This window comes from Cebus imitator, unplaced genomic scaffold, assembly GCF_001604975.1.
Source record: "Cebus imitator isolate Cc_AM_T3 unplaced genomic scaffold, Cebus_imitator-1.0 Scaffold5, whole genome shotgun sequence".
Taxonomy (NCBI): domain Eukaryota; kingdom Metazoa; phylum Chordata; class Mammalia; order Primates; family Cebidae; genus Cebus; species Cebus imitator.
The window spans coordinates 1,647,838-1,657,549 of record NW_016107320.1 but is presented as its reverse complement, the minus strand read 5'-3'; the positions used below and the strand labels follow the sequence as shown (position 1 = coordinate 1,657,549).

The 9,712-nt window shown below is 36.3% G+C and overlaps 1 protein-coding gene across 1 annotated transcript in view; it reads right to left on the bottom strand.

The window, feature by feature from the left end:
* SGCZ (sarcoglycan zeta) overlaps window positions 1-9,712 on the bottom strand; it is a 1,190,199-nt gene that overhangs the window by 21,926 nt on the left and 1,158,561 nt on the right. The window lies entirely within an intron of this gene.

The following is a 9,712-nucleotide window of genomic DNA, read 5'->3' as shown; positions in this document are numbered from 1 at the left end:
TTTGTAAAATTAGGCTCTGAATAACATGATCTCTAAGGTATTTTTAACTTCTACCAGAGTTACACGATTTTTTTTCAAACAAACATGTCAAAACTTGCATACTAATAACTCTTCTCATTTCTCCTTAAATATAAGGGGAAATGAGTTTGCTCCTCCAAACCAACAGAAAATAAATTATTTTGGGGAAGGGATGGAGTAATAATACTGGAAAAAAACATTAGTTGGCATTTCTTTTATTCCACTAAAAGAGTTCCTGAGGTTGTCGGCAAGATGGCCGAATAGGAACAGCTCTGGTGTGCAGTTCCCAGCAAGATCAATGCAGAAGGTGGGTGATCTCCACATTTCCAACTGCAGTACCTGGTTCATATCATTGGGACTGGTTGGACAGTGGGTGCAGCCCAAGGAGGATGAGCAAAAGCAGGGTGGGGCGTCGCCTTACCCAAGAAGCAGTGGCCAGGAAACTCCCTCTTCTAGCCATGGGAAGCCATTAGGGACTGTCCCCTGCATGCCAGCACAGACACTGTGCTTTTCCCACAGTCTTCACAATCTGCAGACCAGGAGATTTGCTCCAGTGCCTACAACACCAGGGCCCTGGGTTTCCAGCACAAAACTGGGAGCTGTTTGGAAAGACACCAAGCTAACCGCAGCAGTTTTTTTTCTCATATGCCAGTAGCACCTGGAATGCCAGCGAGACAGAACCATTCACTCCCCTGGAAAGGGGGTTGAAGGCAGGGAGCCAAGTGATCTGGATCTGTGGGTCCCACTCCCATGAAGACCAGCAAGCTAAGATCCACTGGCTTGAAGTTCTCACAGCCAGCATAGCAATCTGAGCTCAACCTGGGATGTTCAAGCTTGGTGAGGGGAGGGGCGTCAGCCATTGCTGAGGCTCAAGTAGGTGGTTTTAACCTCAGTTTAAACAAAGTTGCAGGGAAGTTCAAACTGGGTGGAGCCCACGGTAGCTCGGCAAGGCCTCTGCAGGCAGACTGTGTCACTAGACTCCCTCCTCACTGGGCAGGGTACCTCTGAAAAAAACAGGGACTTATAAATAAAACTCCCACATTCCTGGGACAGAGTGCCTGGGAAAAGGGGCAGTTGTGGGTACAGCTTCAGCAGACTTAAACGTCCCTGCCGGCAGCTCTGAAAAGAGCAGCAGATCTCCCAGCACAGTGTTCCAGATCTGATGGGGAACACAATGCCTCCTCAGGTGACTCCCTGAACCCCATGTACCCTGACTAGGGGATACTTTCCAGTAGGGACCAACAGATACCTCATACAAGAAAGCTCTGGCTAGCATCTGGTGAGTACCCTTCTGGATGAAGCTACCAGAGGAAGGAAGAGGCAGCAATCTTGGCTGTTCTGTATCCCCCCTGCTGGTGATTACCAGGCAAGTAGGATCTGGAGTGGACCTCCAGCAGACCTGTAGCAGAGGGGCCTGACCGTTAGAAGGAAAACTAACAAACAGAAAGAAATAGTCTTAACATCAACAAAAACTATGTCCACTCAGACACCCCATCCATAAATCACCAACTTCAAAGTCCAAAGGTAGATAAACCCACAACAATGAAAAGAAAACAGCACAGAAAGGCCGAACATTTCAAAAACCAGAACGCCTCTTCTCCTCCAAGGGATCACAACTCCTTGCCAGCAAAAGAACAAAATTGGACAGAGAATGAGTTTGAAGAACTGACAGAAACAGGCTTCAGAGGTGGGTAATAACAAACTTCTCTGAGCTAAAGGAGCATGTTCTAACCCAAAGCAAGGAAGCTAAGAACCTTGAAAAAAGATTAGACAAAATGCTAACTGAAATAATGAGTTTAGAGAAAAAAAATAATGAATGGATGGAGCTGAAAAACACAACACAAGAACTTTGTGAAGCATACACAAGTTTCAATAGCCAAATCGATAAGGCAGAAGAAAATATATCAGAGATTGAAGATCAAATGAATGAAATAAAGTGAGAAGGCAAGACTAGGGAAAAAGGGGTGAAAAGAAGTGAAAAAGCCTCCAAGAAATATGGGATTCTGAGAAAAGACCAAATCTGTGTTTGATCTATGTACCTAAAAGTGACAGAGAGAATTAAACCAAGTTGGAAAACACTCTTCAGGATATTATCCAGGAGAACTTTTCCAACCAAGCAAGGCAAGCCAACATTCAGATTCAGAAAATACAGAGAAAACCACAAAGATACTGCTCAAGAAAAGCAACCCCAACACACATAATCATCAGATTCATCAGGGTTGAAACGAAGGAAAAATGCTAAGGTCAGCCAGAGAGAAAAGTCAGGTTACCCACAAAGGGAAGCCTATCAGACTCACAGCAGATATCTCAGCAGAAACCCTACAAGCCAGAAGAGAGTGGGGGGCTAATATTCAACATCCTTCAAGAAAAGAATTTTCAACTCAGAATTTTATATGAAGCCAAACTAAGCTTCATAAGCAAAGGATAAATAAAATCCTACAACGGACAAGCAGCTGCTAAGAAATTTCATCACCCTCAGACCTGCTTTACAAGAGCTCTTGAAAGAAGCACTAAACATGGAAAGGAACAACCAGTACCAGCCACTGCAAAAACATAACAAATTGTAAAGACCATCAATGCTATGAAGAAACTGCATCAAGTAACAAGCAAAACAACCAGCTAGCATCATAATGACAGGATGAAATTCACAAATAACAATATTAACTTTAAATATAAATGGGCTACATGCACCAATTAAAGGACTCAGCCTGGCAAATTGGATAAAAAAGTCAAGACATTTTATCCTTGTGCTGTATTCAGGATACCCTCCTCACAGGCAAAGACACATAGGCTTAAAGTAAAGGAATGGAAGAATATTTACCAAGCAAATGGAAAGCAATAAAAAAACAAACAAACAGGGGTTGTAATCCTAGTTAAAACAGTCTTTAAATCAACAAAGATCAAAAGAGACAAAGAACAGCATTACATAATGGTAAAGAGATAAATGCAACAAGAAGAGCTAATGATCCTAAATATACATGCACCCAATGAAGGAGCACCCAGATTCATAAAGCAAGTTCTTAAAGACCTATAAAGAGACTTAGACTCCTACACAATAGTAGTGGGAGACTTTAACACCCCACTGTCAATATTAGACATATCAATGAGACAGAAAATTAACACAGATATCCAGGACTTGAACTCAGATCTGGACCAAGTGGACCTAATAGACATTACAGAACTCTCCACCCCAAATCAACAGAATATACATTCTTCTTAGCACAACATTGCCCTTATTCTAAAATAGACCACGTAATTTGAAGTAAAAACTCCTCAGTAATAGCAAAATAACGGAAATCATAACAGTCTCTTGGACCATAGTGCAATGAAATTAGAACTCAGGATTAAGAATCTCACTCAAAACTGCACAACGAAATAGAAACTGAACATCCTGCTCTGGAATGACTCCTGGATAAATAATGAAATGAAGGCAGAAATCAGGAAGTTATTAGAAACCAATGAGAATGAAGACACAACATACCAGAATCTCTGGGACACATTTAAAGCAGTGTGTAGAGGTAAATTTATAGCACTAAATGACCACATGGGAAAGAAGAAAAGATCTAACTTCAGCACCCTAATGTCACAATTAAAAGAACTAGAGGAGCAAGAAGAAACAAATTCAAAAGCTAGCGGAAGACAAGAAACAACTAAGAGCAGAAGTGAAGGAGACAGAGACATGAAAAACCTTAAAAAAAAAATCAATAAATCCAGAAGCTGGTTTTTTAAAAAAGATCAATAAAATAGATAGATCACTAGCCAGGCTAATAAAGAAGAAAAGAGAGAAGAATCAAATAGATGCAATAAAAAATGATACAGGAGATAACACCACCCATCTCACAGAAATACAAACTACCATTGGAGAATACTATAAACACCTCTATGCAAATAAAGCAGAAAATCTAAAGGAAATAGAAAAATTCCTAAACACTTACACCCTCCCAATACTAAACCTGGAAGAATTCAAATCCCTGAATAGACCAATAACAAGGTCTGAGATTCAGGTAGCAATTAATAGCCTACCAAAAAAAAAAAAAAAGTCTAGAAACTGACAGCTGAATTCTACCAGATGTACAAAGAGGAGCCAGTACCATTCTTTCTGAAAATATTCCAAACAATAGAGAAAGAGAGAATCCTCTCTAACTCATTTTGTGTGGTCAACATCATCCTGATACTAAAACCTGTCAGAGACACAAAAAGAAAATTTTAGGGCAATATCCTTGATGAACATTGATGTGAATATCCACAATAAAATACTGGCAAATTGAATCCAACAGCACATCAAAAAGCTAATCCATCATGGTTAAATTGGCTTCATCCCTGGGATGCAAGACTGGTTCCACATACACAAATCAGTAAAAATAATACATCACATAAACAGAACCAAAGACAAAAACCATATGATTATCTCAATAGTTGAAGAGAAGGCCTTTGACAAAATTCAACAGTCCTTTATCCTAAATACTGTCAATAAACTAGGTATTAATGGAATGTATCTCAAAATAATAAGAGCTATTCATGACAAACCCACAGCCAATATCATTTTGAGTGGGCAAATACTGGAAACACTTCTTTTGAAATACAGCACAAGACAAGGATGCCCTCTCTCACCACTCTTATTCAACATAGTATTGGAAGTTCTAGCCAGGACAATCAGGCAAGAAAAGGAAATAAAGGATATTCAATTAAGGAAAGAGGAATTCAAATTGTCTCTATTTACAGATGACATGATTGCATATTTAGAAGACCCCATCATCTCAGACCAAAATCTCCTTAAACTGATAAGCAACTTCAGCAAAGTCTCAGGATACAAAATCAATGTGCAAAAATCAGGAGCATTCCTATACCCCAATAACAGACAAACAGCCAAATCATGAGTGAACTCACATTCCACAATTGCTATAAAGAGAATAAAATACCTAGGAATACAACTTACAAAGGATGTTAAGGACCTCTTTAAGGAGAACTACAAACCACTGCACAAGGAAATAAGAAAGGACACAAAAAAATGGAAAAACAGACCATGCTTACGGTTGGGAAGAATCAATATCATGAAAATAGCCATACTACCCAAAGTAATTTATAGATTGAATGCTATCCCCATCAAGCTACCATTTACCTTCTTCACAGAATTAGGAAAAAAAAAAAACACCCAAAATTTCATATGGAACCATAAAAGAGCTTGCATAACCAAGAAAATCCTAAGCGGGGGGTGGGGGAGAGTGAAGCTGGAGGCATTAAACTAGCTGACTTCAAACTATACTACAAGGCTACAGTAATCAAAACAGCATGGTATAGTCCTAGTACCAAAACAGATAGACCAATGGAACAGAATAGAGGCCTAGGAAGTAATGCCACACATCTACAACAGTCTGAACTTTGACAAACCTGACAAAAACAATGGGGAAATAATTCCCTGTTTAATAAATGGTGTTGGGAAAACTGGCTAGCCATGTGCAGAAAGCTGAAACTGGACCCTTTCTTTATACCTTGTACAAAAATTAACTCCAGATGGATTAAAGATTTTTTAAAAAATAAGCCCTGGAAGAAAACCTTGGCAATACCATTTAAGGCATAGGCATAGGCAAGGACTTCATGACTAAAACACCAAAAGCACTGGCAACAAAAGCAAAAATAGACAAACAGGATCTAATTAAACTTAAGAGTTTCTGCACAGCAAAAGAAACAATCATTAGAGTGAACCAGCAACCAACAGAATGGGAAAAAATGTTTGCAATCTACCCATCTGACAAAGGGCTAATATCCAGAATCTACAAAGAACTTAAACAAATCTACAAGAAAAAACAATCCCATCAAAAAGTGGGCAAAGGATACAGACACTTCTCAAAAGTGGACATTTCATAACAAACTTATGAAAAAAGCTCATCATCACTGTTCATTAGGGAAATGCAAATCAAAACCACAATGAGATACCATCTCACACCAGTTAGAATGGTGATCTTTAAAAAGTGAGGTGACAACAGATGCTGGAGAGGATGTGAAGAGATACGAACACTTTTATACTGTTGGTGGGAAGGTAAATTAGTTCAACCATTGTAGAAGACAGTATGGTGATTCCTCAGGGATCTAGAGCTAGAAATACCATTTGACTCAGCAATCCCATTACTGGATATATAACCAAACAATTATAAACCATTCTATTATAAAGACACATGCACACGTATGTTTACTGCTGCACTATTCCCAACAGCAGAGACTAGGAACCAACCCAAATGCCCATCAATGATAGACTGGATAAAGAAAATGTGGCATATATACACCGTGGAATACTACACAGCCATAAAAAACAATGAGTTCACGTCCTTTGCAGGGACATGGATGAAGATGGAAATTATCATTCTCAGCAAACTAACACAAGAACAGAAAACCAAACACCACATGTTCTCATGCATAAGTGGGAGTTGAACAATGAGAACACATGGACACAGGGAGAGGAACATCACAGACTGGGGCCTGTTGGTGAGTTGGGTATAGGGGAGGGATAGCACTAGGATAAATACCCAATGTAGATGATGGGGTGATGGATGCAGCAAAACACCATGGCACATCTATAACTATGTAATAAACCTGCACATTCTACAGGGGTACCCAATTACTTAAGGTATGATAAAGAAAGGTTCCTTTGAATCTGAAAATTTTATTACCTCTCAAAAAAAAAAGTCAGCTTATTTCAACATATACTACATCTCTTATTTGTGTTATATTCATAATCTAAGTGGTGATTTTGCCTCCACTTACCGCAAAATACAACGTGTACATTGCTGGAGTAATTTTATCAAAACCATGGATATGTTACCTGTGCAGAAAGCTGTAATTATTTTCCTGGACACCGCTGTTAGCCAGCACTTAATACTCCTGTAATCTGATCCCATTTGTCTGCTCAGAAGACAAAGAAGACCTTTTCTTCTACTTATTTCTAAAATATCTTTACTAATTTTCCTACCTCTTAAGGGATATACAGATTTCTTCATTCTGTGAACATATTTAGAGTTTACTGCCTGTAACACTTATTTTTAACCTACCATATCTGTTCTTACATTTTACATTTTTAATTATGTAAGTTGCTTATTTTTCAGGCCAAATAAATGAAGATATATTCCTTATATGCTACTGTATTCTTGTGTAAAACATGATATATGTGAGGTAATTAATAAATATTGATAAGAATCCATAATTCAAAGTACTTTTTGAAAATCTTCTTTTTTTAAATCCTAGTTTAACGGTAAAATCACATTCCAAACACCCATGTGAACTGGGAATTATTCTGAGATGTCCTTTCTTGTTCAACATCCTCATTAGTATACTTCTTTCCACAGCTTCAACATCACATATATTTTCTGCTCATTATTCCTCCATATTGGTGCCAAATAATGTTCTAAAACACAAAATTGACTTTGCAACCCTAATTTAAAATGCTCTAAGAATCCAGTGTCTGTAGAAGTAAAGCCCAAATTCCTTAGGATTTATTGCTTAGCAGTTCTGTGGATTTTACATTTCAGTGACGACTCTTGCATATTTTGCCATGTGTATAGACTGTCATGAGAACCGCTTCTTGTTCCCAGAATATGCAACCTCTTCTTCCCTGTTTGATGGTAATGTCTCCTCATTTTTCAGGATCTGAATCTAAATTATATCTGTAAAACACTTCCTTGGCTCTTGTCACTCTTCCTCTTCCTGCCCAGTTTTCCCAGGTCCTTGTAAAAATTACTTGTACAGTATATATAAAAATATATTGCAATTTGCTTTAAGCTCTTATCTAGTAACTTATGACTTTCTTGAAGACAAAGACTGTCTTGATCAAGTTTATATACTTAGTGCTGATCATCAATTCCACTGTATAGTTGAGGATCAGTAAATTAAAGAATTTGAAAAAAATAATAATGAACAAAACCATGCATAAATAAAACCATGTTTTCTAACTGATATGTAAAAGTTGCTAAGTTTCAGATTCCTGGTATATCTGCTTAATGCTTTAATGCATATTAATATCCATAGATGATTATCTGAATTTATTGAAACTGTTATGAGCATAGTCAATGTGATTTTTTCCAGTGAAACAGGGAAATAACATTATTACTTGTTTTGGAAGGAAAATCAAAAAAACAAAAATAAAAAACAAAAAGAATGTCATATTGTTCATTTAGGACTGAAAAAAAAGCTGCCAGGATTTCTGAAAAGAAATTATTTCAAAATCTGTTTGTACTTTTCATTTGGCATTTTTTTTCCATCATTTAAAAAATATCTCAAAGCCATTATCTTTGATGCCAAATGATATCCTGTCATCCACTTAAACATTTTCAGAAAAGTGATAATGAGAAAAATATTTGGTCATCAGATGGAAAATGCATTAAATAAAAAGCTATATTCTTTAAAATTAAGTATATTTCAAAAATGAATTGTTACTAATAAAATTAGACTAATATATATCTAGTCTACTAGAAAAAATCCAGACTTCCATACGGCTCATATTTTGTAGCTTTCAAGAAGTTACATTTTACTGGTAGTTGTTTCTCTGAGTTTTAAAAGGAAAAGCTCTTCATTTATTAATTCTTTCCATGCCTTTTAGTCAAGAATAATAGTAAGCATTAAAATTTAGAATCACATGTAAAGAAAACAGAATTAAAAATAAAATAAATTATTTCCAAGTAGAATCAATATGTGGTTTGATGGAAATAACATTTTAAAAAAGTGTATACAAAAAACCTATTTTATAATTCTTACCTCCAAAAAAAAAGAAAAATTACAGAGGACAAGCAGTGCTTTCGTCATTTACTTTTAAGATATATATTTTGGTTATTCCAAAGTATGTAATTACTGAGGTTGTCATTTTGCCCTTTAATAAAACCACGAAGCAAAGGAGAAATAACACACACACCTGAGGTTTCTAGATAATTCTGAATGAGAGAGTATATTCAAGAACAGGTCTTTAGCAAACATAATCAGAAGATTCTGTGGCTATGGACTTTTTGGAAGGCAGCTATATTTGATTCAGTTTATAGCTTCATTGTAAACACTGTAACTAATGAATTGAAATATAAAAATATGTATTAACTATTTGAGACCACATGAGCTACACATACTGTCATTCACTACATTAAAAAAAATCTTTTAAAGATTACCTAGTGATAAGATTTAGAAGATTAATAAGTTCACATTCTTAGGTAAATTATCTTTTTACCATTTTTAGATAAAGTCTAGATAAGCTTTGAACATACTTAATCTAACAGTATATTTTATCTTAACATTTGGACATTATACCTAAGATACAGATATGATAGCTAATACTAGTCTTGCCTCTTTGAAGTCACATTTATTCTTAAAAACGTAAATGTTAAAAATTTTTTTTTGGAAAAACCCTTTCCTTGATAACCTCTATCATTAATCCAGTGAAATTCAAACTTTGTGGAAATTCATTTGTTTAAAAATCTGTCAATTGCATCATTTTTTTCCCAAAGAAACTCAGGTTTCTTTGGAAAAAAAAAAAAAAACTAGTAAATTCCTTTATCCTATCTTTTTGCCTTATTTTATGCTTGAAGCATTCACCTCTATTTACTTTCTGAAGAGAAACAAGATGGTTTCCTACTGCTATTAGTCATAAAGCGAGAAATTGTGTTTTACACTTCATACTGATCATTACCAAAATGGAATGCACAGTGCTAGAGACTCACCTCAA